Consider the following 11,681-nt stretch of genomic DNA (forward strand, 5'->3'; position numbering starts at 1 on the left):
TAACTAGGGATCACTTCCTCCACCTCCTACTTTCCTACTGATTCAAGGCTGAGGTGTGAGGGGGGGAGGAGAAGAAGAAGAAGAGAGGGTGAGGGGGTGAGGAGGGGGGTGAGGTAGCTTCATGGATGCTGAGATTTAACAGGAAGACAGAGACGGAGTAACAGTGCAGAGCGGAAATGAGCATCAAGTCAAACAAACTGAGATCAGTGGTAAAATAAACAGGTCTTTATATGTGTGTGTGTGTGTGTGTGTGTGTGTGTGTGTGTGTGTGTGTGATACTGTACTACACTGGCATTGTTCACCTCCACCCACTGCTTCCTCCTCCAACCCTCCCTTTGCTATATAAAAGCGACACACACACACACACACACACACATAAAGACCTGTAGATGCTCCATTCACCTCGTAGTATAATTAATGAGTCTCAGGGTGTTGCAGGTTGGGAGTTGAGACTTAGTTTGAAGGTGATGATCAGGTTCATTTAAAAAATAAAAAAAAAGATGGCTACTGATTAATCTGGTTTCATGCTGAGTTTACACTTTGCTCCATCGTCGCAGAGACTTGTGGAAACACCCCTCTTTGTTCACTACCTGTTCTTCAGCGTGACCGATAACAAGTTAGAAACTATAGAGTTAAAAAGGAAATTAGTCTCTGGGCAGATGTTACCGAGCGAAGACTTGACTTGTGGTACAAAGTGACATTATGTGAAATTCAACTTGAGTAACACAACTAACAAAACAATTCTATGTGTATAATATAAAAGTACAATTTGTCTGTGTTGCTTTTTAACTTTTGCTTTTTAGTTTGCACTAATGTGTCCTTTGAGAAGAGTTAGAATTATGATATTACCATCAAACATTTTATGGAGAGTTTTGGATGAAATATTTGAAACTTTTTTTTTATGACCACAGATTGAGCCTGTGTAATATGAATGTTGTCACTTTAAGAAAGCTACGGTATTTTTTGAATGTAAAAATAAAATAATTTAGATGCACTTTTCTTTGAGGGGACTAAAAGACTTTAAAATAAAGTTCTTCCAGACACTACGGTTAAATTGAATGCTGTGTAATCCTGAGGCTACATCCAACTACCACCAACATTAAACTACTGTTACTGTTTTCCACTCATTATTATGTCGTTACCTCGGTGAGTCACTGGTTCTCAAAGTACAGTACGACACGGTTTTTTAAAACACAAGCATTCATGGATTCACGGATGCTCCACATCTGTCTCTGAGTGTCTCATTGTGCACATGACTGACTGAGGACTGAAGGAGAGAGCGACATACTTTTGTGCGTCTATCAAAGCAGGACTCGTATCACTGACAGCATCACAGTTTGTCCGCGGTCACAGAGGTTTTAGTGCACGGAAACCAAAACACAAGGACACAAAGAGAATCTTTCCAGCTCGTCTGGGAGCGGAGAGTGTGAGGGACTGTTGCCGGTAAAGACACAGTTGAAAGGATTATAGCTTCCAGTCAGAGACAGTTTTAATGACTTCAGTCACGTGCGAGCGCTAAAGAAATCCAGGAGAAAGAGAGAAAGACAGACGGGATGAACCATAACAGCTGTAAAACCCCGACCAGGTGAGGGATTATCAGGCTTCGGTTACACTCGGGTTCTTGAGTGACTTGTTCACTGTGCTCATGCTCACAGACAGAAAAGGAAGTGACTCAAATACTATGAGGTCGGAATTCAATACAGCAAAGTTGTGACTTTTGCTTGGGTGCAAAAATACAAACAGCAAAGACAATGTTCGTTTCAGGAGGACGTCTCGTTTTTATTGGTTGAAAAGTCAAAGCGAGGATCTTCCAAACGAGCTGACGTCAAAGAAGTGACAGTACCCACAACATGCGGCTAAATACAATAGGGACAGTCGGGTTTAAGTTGTGTGTTGTTATGGTACATATCGCACAATATACACCGATCAGGCATAACATTAAGACCACCTTCCTATTATTGTGTAGGTGTCCTTTGTGCCTCCAGAACAGTAAGGATGTAGGTATCAATCCATAAACATCGATACTTCAGATCTAGATGTGTGTTTTTTTTTCCAAAATATCGATGCCAAGTCCATCTTTAGAAGAAATATTAATACTTTTATGACACAGAATCTGCAATCAATTCTAAAAAAGGTAAAAAGACAGTCCTCTGTGATGGAAACCCTTAAAATCAGAGACAATCAATGGCAACATCCATATTCAGATTCACAATACACATACGATACAAAAAAAAAGCAGAATGGAGCAGGTAAAATACCAAGGAACACGGTGGAATCAATGGTCAATAAATAGAATAAATGGATAAAACTAAACAAAACTAACTAAAAAAAGATCATTTAGATCATTTCAACATGCTGCTGTTTCTTAATAAAAACATATAAATGGGAAATGATAGAGAAAGTAGAATGAGACCTGTGTTGCACAAGTTCAAGTTCTGTCAAGTTCTAACCTGAAGACAACTCTGTCTCTGAAAAGAATTATATCTGAGTCAGAGCCACTGTTCTTGGTTTCATTTTTGTTTACACTGATTGTCTTTAATTGCTCTGATTAAAGAGACGTCCGATATTCTGCAGCTTGTTTAATTCTTATACAAAGGTATAAAATACATTTTTCATAATTACATTCTCAAATGTCCATTGTAAAAGTCAGAATTGTCATATACACAAGTAGATGTCTAAAAGTATCGACATCTGTATCAGTATCGGGATATAAGTATCGAATCGAAAGGAAAACTAGTGATATCGCACATCACTACTAAACTGTTGTGACTCATTAACTCATTGAAACTGATGGACAGATTAGGTCGGTTCCCTCTTCCTACTATGTGTTCTATAATAAACTTGATCTAGTGCTGTTTATAAATATACATTATTAATATCATTTTGTATTCAATAAAAAATAATACACAGATTCAAATATTCATTAATTTTTTTATGTGCAACAGTAGGGTGGCCGTGCAACTGCCAGAACAAACTAAACATGGCTAAATTATTTAAACATGGCTAAATAATTGACAGTTCCAGCATTTAACCTTAAACATAGTTAAATGTAGCAGGGACACCGGTCATTTTGGCCTCAGTAGTAGCACTGTTAGCTTCTTTTCTGCTAATATTTCAGGCTCTCGACCAACTGTGGGGAAACTTACACAGTCAGACCTTTTGGTCCGATGGGTACCTCCTATCAGCGGTTTTAATGTTGTGGCTGATCAAAGTTTGACCTGTATCTGTCTACTAATGAATAGAGCTTAGACATGATTCTGTGCGTCCTCTGTTGGATGGAAAAATCAATGAAAACTTTATATTCTGGATGCCAAACAGACGTAGTGTCTCCTGATTGTTTTCTACCACCACAGTCGGGTTGATGCTTTATATTCTGGACATTAAGACGTGTTGAGAATGATGAGTGATCTAGTATCAAAACTTCAGGAAAAATCTGAAAAATGATCCTTAAATGTTCTTAAAATGTCCTTAAAAGTGATAAATGTTTTCGTTTCTGCTTGATGGATATGTGAAAGAATAATAAACTGTTATTTCATACATAACAAGGCATTTCCCTTCAAGATCACATTAAAAAAAAATCTTGATAGCTGTGATTAATATCATTGAAAAAATATTTTACGTCCGCCCGTGAGTCCTACGTTGACCCTGAGCCCTTCTCGTGAAATCATCCCAGTTGTGACGAACTGAGAACCGCAGGAATCGGGCATTAAGATAAGATATTTTGACAGGACATGATGTCTTGTTTGGACTCGTTCTCGAAGCCCCGGCCTGACGCCGCCTCTGGACTCTCTCCCTCCGCGGGTGTTTAGGTTCACCTTGTGCTCCAGTTTCGACAGTTTATAGAAGCAACGCGTATGTATACGCGAGGATTATCCTCTCGCTGATGTCATCCTGGAAAAGACATCTCTCCGTAAAACCTGCAGAGACATTTCACTGTAAAATGTAAATCCATGCATACATCTGCCGCTCCATAAATGTCAGAGGAGGCAATAAAAATAGTATTAAATATCTCCAGATTTAATGCAGGCTAATGCACGGAAAACTTGAAACGTGAGCTCAGACGTGTGTCGTGCATGGCACTGGGAATATGTCTGAGGATAATTTATTTATTCATACCTTAAATGCACGTGAGGCTCTGGTATTTTTTATGAAATCAAACTGTTTCAGGCCTCTATGATTTAAAAAAAAAACACTTTAATGTGTAACTGTTATCCTGAAACTCTTGGAAAAAGCCTGACTCCTTAGCGCCCGAGTCTGGATTTGACTAATTGGATCACAACTCACTCAAGCTTCTCATAATGCCAGACGGGCAGCTGACAAAGACAAGCAAACAAAGAGTTCTGAAGGCGGCGGAGCGATGCAAGATGCTCAATCGGTATCTGCTTTAAGCGATCTGGTGAAAGAGCGATTCAGATGCGGTGCCTGCTGCACTTCCCCAAATCTGAGCAATAAATACGTTATCTTAAACCACTGCAGGAAACTGAAATATATATATCACGGCTTAGATCCGTTCGACTATAGCGGCGCGTTATCTCCTGTCACGCCTTTATCTTGAGTCATACATCCATCATAATGTTTCAGATGTATATCGATATTGTCTTTTGTCGGTAGTATTTTGGTATCAGATGTAACACAGGAAATTATGTATGTATGACCACAGATTGCAATGACTCTCGGACAGTTTGCTCCACGCACTGAGACACGAGTTTTTAGTCTTTTCTCACGGCTCTTACAGAATTATTTCTGTTGTAACCTCAAAGTATTTTGATTCTGTCTCAGGCCAATATATATATATATATTTCTATCATTTCTGTAATAGCTTGAACAGGGACATCAGCGTGGTTCATTTTGAAAAGATTTCACTTATGAGTAAACTTTTTGGCCAACGTGTGATGGGGATTGAAGTTAAAGTTAAACAAACAACAAAAAAAAAAACAACAAAACAAAAATATTAATGCAACCCTGCGTTTTAAAATGTGCACGCCATGTGCAGTCGAATCATCCAACCTGGGAATAATTCCCAGGAAAGCAGGCGGAGAGAGCCAAACCAATCATCTTTGAAATCCCAGGGATTATATCTTGGACATGCACCGATCAGGCGTAACTTTATGACCACTTTCCCAACATTGTGCAGGTCTTCGTTGTGTCTTGTTGTCTGGTGTTAGTTTGCACCTTGTAGGAACTAGAGGTTGATACTTGATCAGTTTGGGATGATTTTGGAGGCCAGGTCAACACCTTGTGCTGTTCTTCATGTTCTTTTTTTTGAGTTGTTCCTAAACCTTTTTTGTGTGTCTGTGTCAGGCTGCAGTCATTGTGTCATTGCTATGGGGTGCCTGGTCTGGTCTGGTCTAGTCTGGTCTGGTCTGGTCTGGTCTAGGTGGGGGTTACATGTCTAAGTAACATCCACATGAATGAATACCAGCTCCAAAAGTTTCCCAGCAGAACACCTTGTCAGTGGTTTTAATGTTATGGCTGACCGGTGCTGATCAATGCCTGTCTGTCAGTGCCGTTAAAAGAACACCAGCCTTCGCAGACAACAGTGTAAGTCAACCGTATATGTTACGCAAGAGCTTGCACAATGCAACAATGAGGAGTTGCACAACCAGCTCACTGGCCTCTGACTTGGCCAAGTCAGGTTTTATTTTTAACTTTATTGCTTTTAATGCACATTAACAGGCAATTAACATCACAAAAGAAAACACATAAGAAAACCTCTTCAGATTAGGTTGTATCTGTACAAAGGTAGAGCATAGAACATAGAACATAGGTCTTCAACAGGGGGCACCCAACTCCTAGGGGGTTCTGCAGGGGAGACGCAAAATACTTGGTTGATTAGACATTTTTATATATATATATATTTAATTTTCCCCCACAAATTTAAATTTCTTTAAATACACATTAGCATGAATCCAGCATATCATAGTGAAGGGATCAATGGGGCAGAAGACCTGTCAATCTGCTGTTCACAGTAAGCCCCGCCCCCATCGCTGCTGAGCCAATCAGGAGGCTGCATATTACACGCTGACTCTGTCAGATTCCCCAGAACTGACTTACAGGCTATTCAGCCTTTGTGTGTATTATATGAACAGCTTAATATTGAATGCAAAATGATAATAATATAGAATATACATAGTAGGTAGGGGGTCCCTAATTAATCTCATCTTCAGACCTGAAAAATGTTGAAGGTCCCTGATTTAGAACAAGAAATAAAGTAGTAACACATAAATATAAAATAAGTCAAATAGCTGATAAATAGATAATAATAACACTAGTCAATAACTGGGGTCCACCTTCTCATTAATAGGCACTTTTGGCTGTAACTGGGAGGTCATATATTCCATCATGGGAGGGTCACGTTTCGTCCTATTAATAGTAATCATGTAACATGTAACATTGTTCTCCAGGTGATCAGGAAACAACTCATCCAAGTCAGATTTGAGACACCAGCACAGTTATCTAGCTAAACTTATCCCAATGAAAAGTAAGCCAGTTCTCACTCTCTTAAAACTATTATCACAGCTCAGCATATATTATAAGTGCATCACAGTCATGCAGTCATTCCTCTGTGAGCTCAAATACGGCAAGCATAACTTTCTGCAAAAAAAAAAAATTAAAAAATGTGAAAGATTCATCAGTCTCTCCTCCCGTCGTCATCTTTTCTTATTAAATCTGGACAAATTGCCGGCTTGGCTCGACCCACTTTTTTTGAAACAAAACGCTATGCTCTTATAAGGGAATGCTCCTCCAGTGATGAATTTTTAATAGTCCTATGTGTGTGGGCAGAAGACAGCGCTGACTGACACCTGATGTCTTCACCACTTAAAGCCTCTTAGAGAGCTCCAGGTTCTGCCTCGAAGCAGCAAATGAGTAATTTGACATCTGGCGCGAAGCCTCGGGGGCTCTGATCCCTCCTCCCGCTCTGTCTCCTGTCCTCTCCTCGCACCCTCTCCATCTCCCGGGCCTCTGCTTCTCCTTAACACATACTCACCCTCTTCATCTACTCTCTCTCTGCGTCTGCGGCGCGTGAAGCCCGGGTCAGTGTTTAACCACATGAGTCCGCTCTAATGAGAAGTGTAAATCACAGGTCTCTCCCCGCGGGGGTCGATTTTCACGCACTGACCTCGCTCTGAATGTCGCCCCTGCATCAAACTGACCCGTCCTGCAACGTGAAGTGGCAGCAGCCCACACACACACACACACACACGCACACACACACACACACACACACACACACATGCAGACACTATAAACATCTCTGGTATTGATTTCTCTCTGATGAACAGCCACTTGTGAAATGTAAAATGTCCAAAAAAATAAAAAAATAAATCTCTTTCCAAAAGTAACAAGGAGTATTCTGGCTAACGCCTCAGATAACAGATTTACAGGTTCAAGGACGAATAATTTGACTCCAGAGAAAGAAGAACAGTGGACAAGATCACATGACACTGCTCGTCTTTTAATCTTTTAGTTTTTAGCTCCAGTGTTTCCTCCTGGATCCTCAGTGTCCTGCCGTGTTACTGGACCTTTTAACAGTAACTGTAATCGCACTTGCCACTTTATTAGGTACACCTCTTCAATCACTTGTTGACACAAATATCTAATCAGCCAATCACATGGCTGCAGTTTAATGCATTTATTCATGTAGAGAAGGTTAAGACAACTTGCTGAAGTTCAAACTGACTTAGGAGACTTTAAACAAGGTTGTTTGTCTGAGTATTTCACAAACTGCTGATCTACTGGGATTTTCACTCACAACCATCTCTAGGGTTTAACAGAGAATGGTCCCAAAAAAGAAAATCTCCAGTGAGCAGCAGTTGTTGATGTGAGAGGTCAGAGGAGAATGTGCAGACTGGTTGGAGATGATAGAAAGGCAACAGGAACTCAAATAACCACTGGTTCCAACCAAGGAATGTAGAATACCATCTCTGAACGCACAACACGTCCAACCTTGAAGAAGAAGATGGGCTACAGCAGCAGAAGACCACACCGGGGGCCACTCCTGTCAGCTAAGAACATGAAACTGAGACTACAGTTCACACAGACTCACCAACACTGGACAATAGAAGACTGGAAAAACGTTGCCTGGTCTGATGAGTCTGGATTTCAGGGTCAGAATCTGGAGTTAAACAACATGAAAGCTTGGATCCATCCTGCCTTGTATCAACGGTTCAGGCTGGTGGTGGTGGTGTAATCATGGGGGGGTCATGGTTTAAATACCACAGCCTCCCTGAGTATTGTTGCTGACCATGTCCATCCCTTTATGACCACAGTGGACCATCTTCTGACGGCTGCTTCCAGCAGGATAATGCACCATGTCACAAAGCTCATATCATCTCAAACTGGTTTCTAGAACATGACAATGAGTTCACTGTGCTCCAACGGCCTCCACAGTCACCAGATCTCAATCCAATAGAGGAACCTTTGAGATGTGGTGGAACAGGAGATTCTCATCATAGATGTGTGATGTTATCACGTCAATATGGACCAAACTCTCTGAGGAATGTTTCCAACACCTTGTTGAAAGTATGACACCAAGAAGTAAAGTTTGAATTGATTTGATAAACACGTGAACATATTTAACTAATAATCAGGACAAATAGCTCAATCAGAATGAAAAACAGGTCTCGTATAATTTATCAAACCAGAACAAACTGGCACAAACGGACGGAACTTTTCCATTGGATTAATAGCCACGTCTGGATGAGAGCGTTTCTCTCCGGTTGGAGTAAACACACTCTTTTTTTTGTACTGTCTTTGAAGACAAGTTTCTGTGAACTGTTTGTATTGGAGACGTTAAAAGTTGTTGAAATCCTTGACGGTAGAAAGGTTCCGACAAATATTTTAAAATGACGTTCGTGAAAAAATCGTAAAATCGTTGTGGTTGAAGTTGAAAACGTTCTATTGAATGAATCCAATACATCAACGGTTAAGGAAAAAAAAAACTTCCAACTTCCTCCTCTTCTGGCGTATTAACAACTTTCAGACTTAGACCATTGTCTCCTGAAGACGCACACCGATCAGGCATAACATTATGACCACCGAGAGGAGACGTGAATAACATCGATCATCTTGAGACAATTCAGTTTTCTAAGGTTTCTAAGACCTGGTGTTCATTCATGTGGATGTTACTTAGACATGTAGCCCCCACCTAGACCAGACCAGACCAGACCCCCCCCCACCCCTCCCACAGCAATGACACTCCTTGATGACAGCGGGAAACAGACTGACACAGCATCTTCTGCAGCTCATCGGCCTCTCCTGCCACTGTTGACACTTCATCAACCATGCTGCATATTCATCTCAATTTTTTTTATTCATTTTTTTTATTAATGGCTGTGTAAGAGTCACGACGTCTTCAGCCATATGTGTAATTGCGCGTTACTCAGTGACAATGGGCGCAGCAGGAGGTGTCGGCGACCGGCCTTTTTTTTTTTCTCTGTGCTCGGAGGCACGTATATTGTGGAGGGATTAGGGCTGCGCTGCAACAAAAACAACAAATGTGTCGCAGTCAGATGAGGCGTCCGCTGAGTAAGAGGGAGGTCAAAAGGTCGGCGGTGAGTCACGCAGCACGTATAGAGGAGGAGGGAGGACGGCGACGCAGACAGAGATAAACACGGCCGATTGTGTTTGTGCATTAGTCAGAGGATGAGAGGACGGCTCTTCGTGTTTGTGACGGCGGACCAGAACTGAAGCAGCTTCTCGGATGAGTGGGGAAACGTCTTCTGCTTTTTTGGATGAGTCATTGGAGAATGGATGTGTATCCTGTTTCATCTGGCAACATTAACACATCTCACAGATACATGATCGGTTTGGGATCTAGTGAATGTTTTGAGTTGTGTTTTTGTCTCTTTGTCCTGGGGATGGTTACTACCATCAAGGAGTGTCATTGCTATGGATTGGGGGGGTCTGGTCTGGTCTAGGTGGGTGCTACATGTCTAAGTAACATCCACATGAATGAATACCAGGTCTAAAAGTTTCCCAGCAGAACGCTGAATTATCTCAATGGTCACAGTTATTTACATCTCCTGTCAGTGGTTTTAATGTTGTGGCTGATCTCTGTATGCGTTGTCCATAATTAAACATTGGGAATTTATTTTTACCAGAAAATCCAAAGAGCGAGTCTATTGAATAACTAAGAAAACCAGCGATCCAACGTGATGGTTATAAAACCCGTAAAGACGTTAAAGTCCCGGTTTATTATCTCAGAGCTGGAGGTGGATTCATGCAACCACTGGCGTTATTGAAGGAAATTAGTCTTGATCCCGCGTTGAGTGAGGATAAATACCCAGGGCTTGCTTTGCATGTGGTCTTTATAAGTGCGGACACGTACGGGAAGTGTAATGCTGTTTGCTCCTGGTTTCTGCTGGATTTCCTCGTCTGTAGATAAAAAAAAAAAAAAAAAAAGTCCCAAAACAAACACAGCCCCTAAAGATTTCACAGCTGCTGGTGTTTCCACTTTTCAGTAAAGTGCAGAGGAAATACTGGAAAGCACCAGAAAGTTATGTCCGTTTTTTCACGGCGGCTAAAAGATCACAGGACTCGCACCCTTCCTGTCCTCAGCTGTTGATCCTGGCAAACTGGCATCAGAGGAAGAGGTAACAAAACATTTTTCCGTCTTTCATAAGTGGATATTTTTGGGTTTTCCGCGCAGCAGGGTTCCAGAGAGCAGTAGAGGTTGAGTATGATGACTATGGTTAGGTATGTCAAAAAAAACAACAAAAAAAAGAAAAGAGAAACCAATAGTGGTAGGACTGGGCAGTACAATGGTTCATGCTGAATACTGGTGTATTTGATTACACAGATGGAAAGGTCCAAAAAATTAAGTGGCAGAAGAACATTAGCTTTTTATGGATGAGAAAAAATGTTGCGCGCAGACTACAGGTATTACGGTAACCGGCCGCATTGCTTTGTGCATTGTTTAAATATGTCAAAATAAATGAAATTGTCCCTGTTTCTTTATTTCATCTTGATAAAGTTTATTTATTTTTTTTATCTCCGAGGTATAAATGTCCCCAGATTTCTACATCATCAGTCAGTGCTGACATGGGGCCACGCAAACCTGTTTTAATACTAGTGTTGAGAACTTCAGATCTTCTGAAATAACTGCTGTACTTTTAGTGATTTTTATTTGAAACGGTTTTATACCAACAACCACTTTGGTCTCTCATTTATTCATTCATTTAATACAAGTACTTGTCCTCTGGAGGGTCGCGGGAACTTATTAAATAAAAATAAAATAAAATAAATCTAAATTGCTTTTGACATCCGTTTGTCCTCTGTTCTGTTTTATTAACTGTTAATCTTTTAAATAGGCCTGGACAAAGACAAAATATCTTAAACTGGAAGGACTGAGTTAAAAATGTCTTATAATAATCAATAGCTAATGATATATTTAGAAATGAAACCAGTTATGTGTCCTGTAGCACCTGGTAGACTTAACAAAAAAAGAAAAAGACAGGAATAAACACACAGGTGATGCATCTAGAATTCGTTTCTCATGCCAGTCACCTGCATCATAAATCTCCTAACAAATACCAGATAATCCTCCCGGAGGCGCAGCTCGTCTCAGACCACAGCTCCTCAGCAGCCGAGGCTTTGTTTCCTCCACAAAGTCACCGCTGACGGAACATGGGATTCACAGCAGTTATTATCTGTGGGAGTGAGCTCAGTCCAGAGCACAT

Source organism: Mugil cephalus, chromosome 12, assembly GCF_022458985.1.
Source record: "Mugil cephalus isolate CIBA_MC_2020 chromosome 12, CIBA_Mcephalus_1.1, whole genome shotgun sequence".
Taxonomy (NCBI): Eukaryota; Metazoa; Chordata; class Actinopteri; order Mugiliformes; family Mugilidae; genus Mugil; species Mugil cephalus.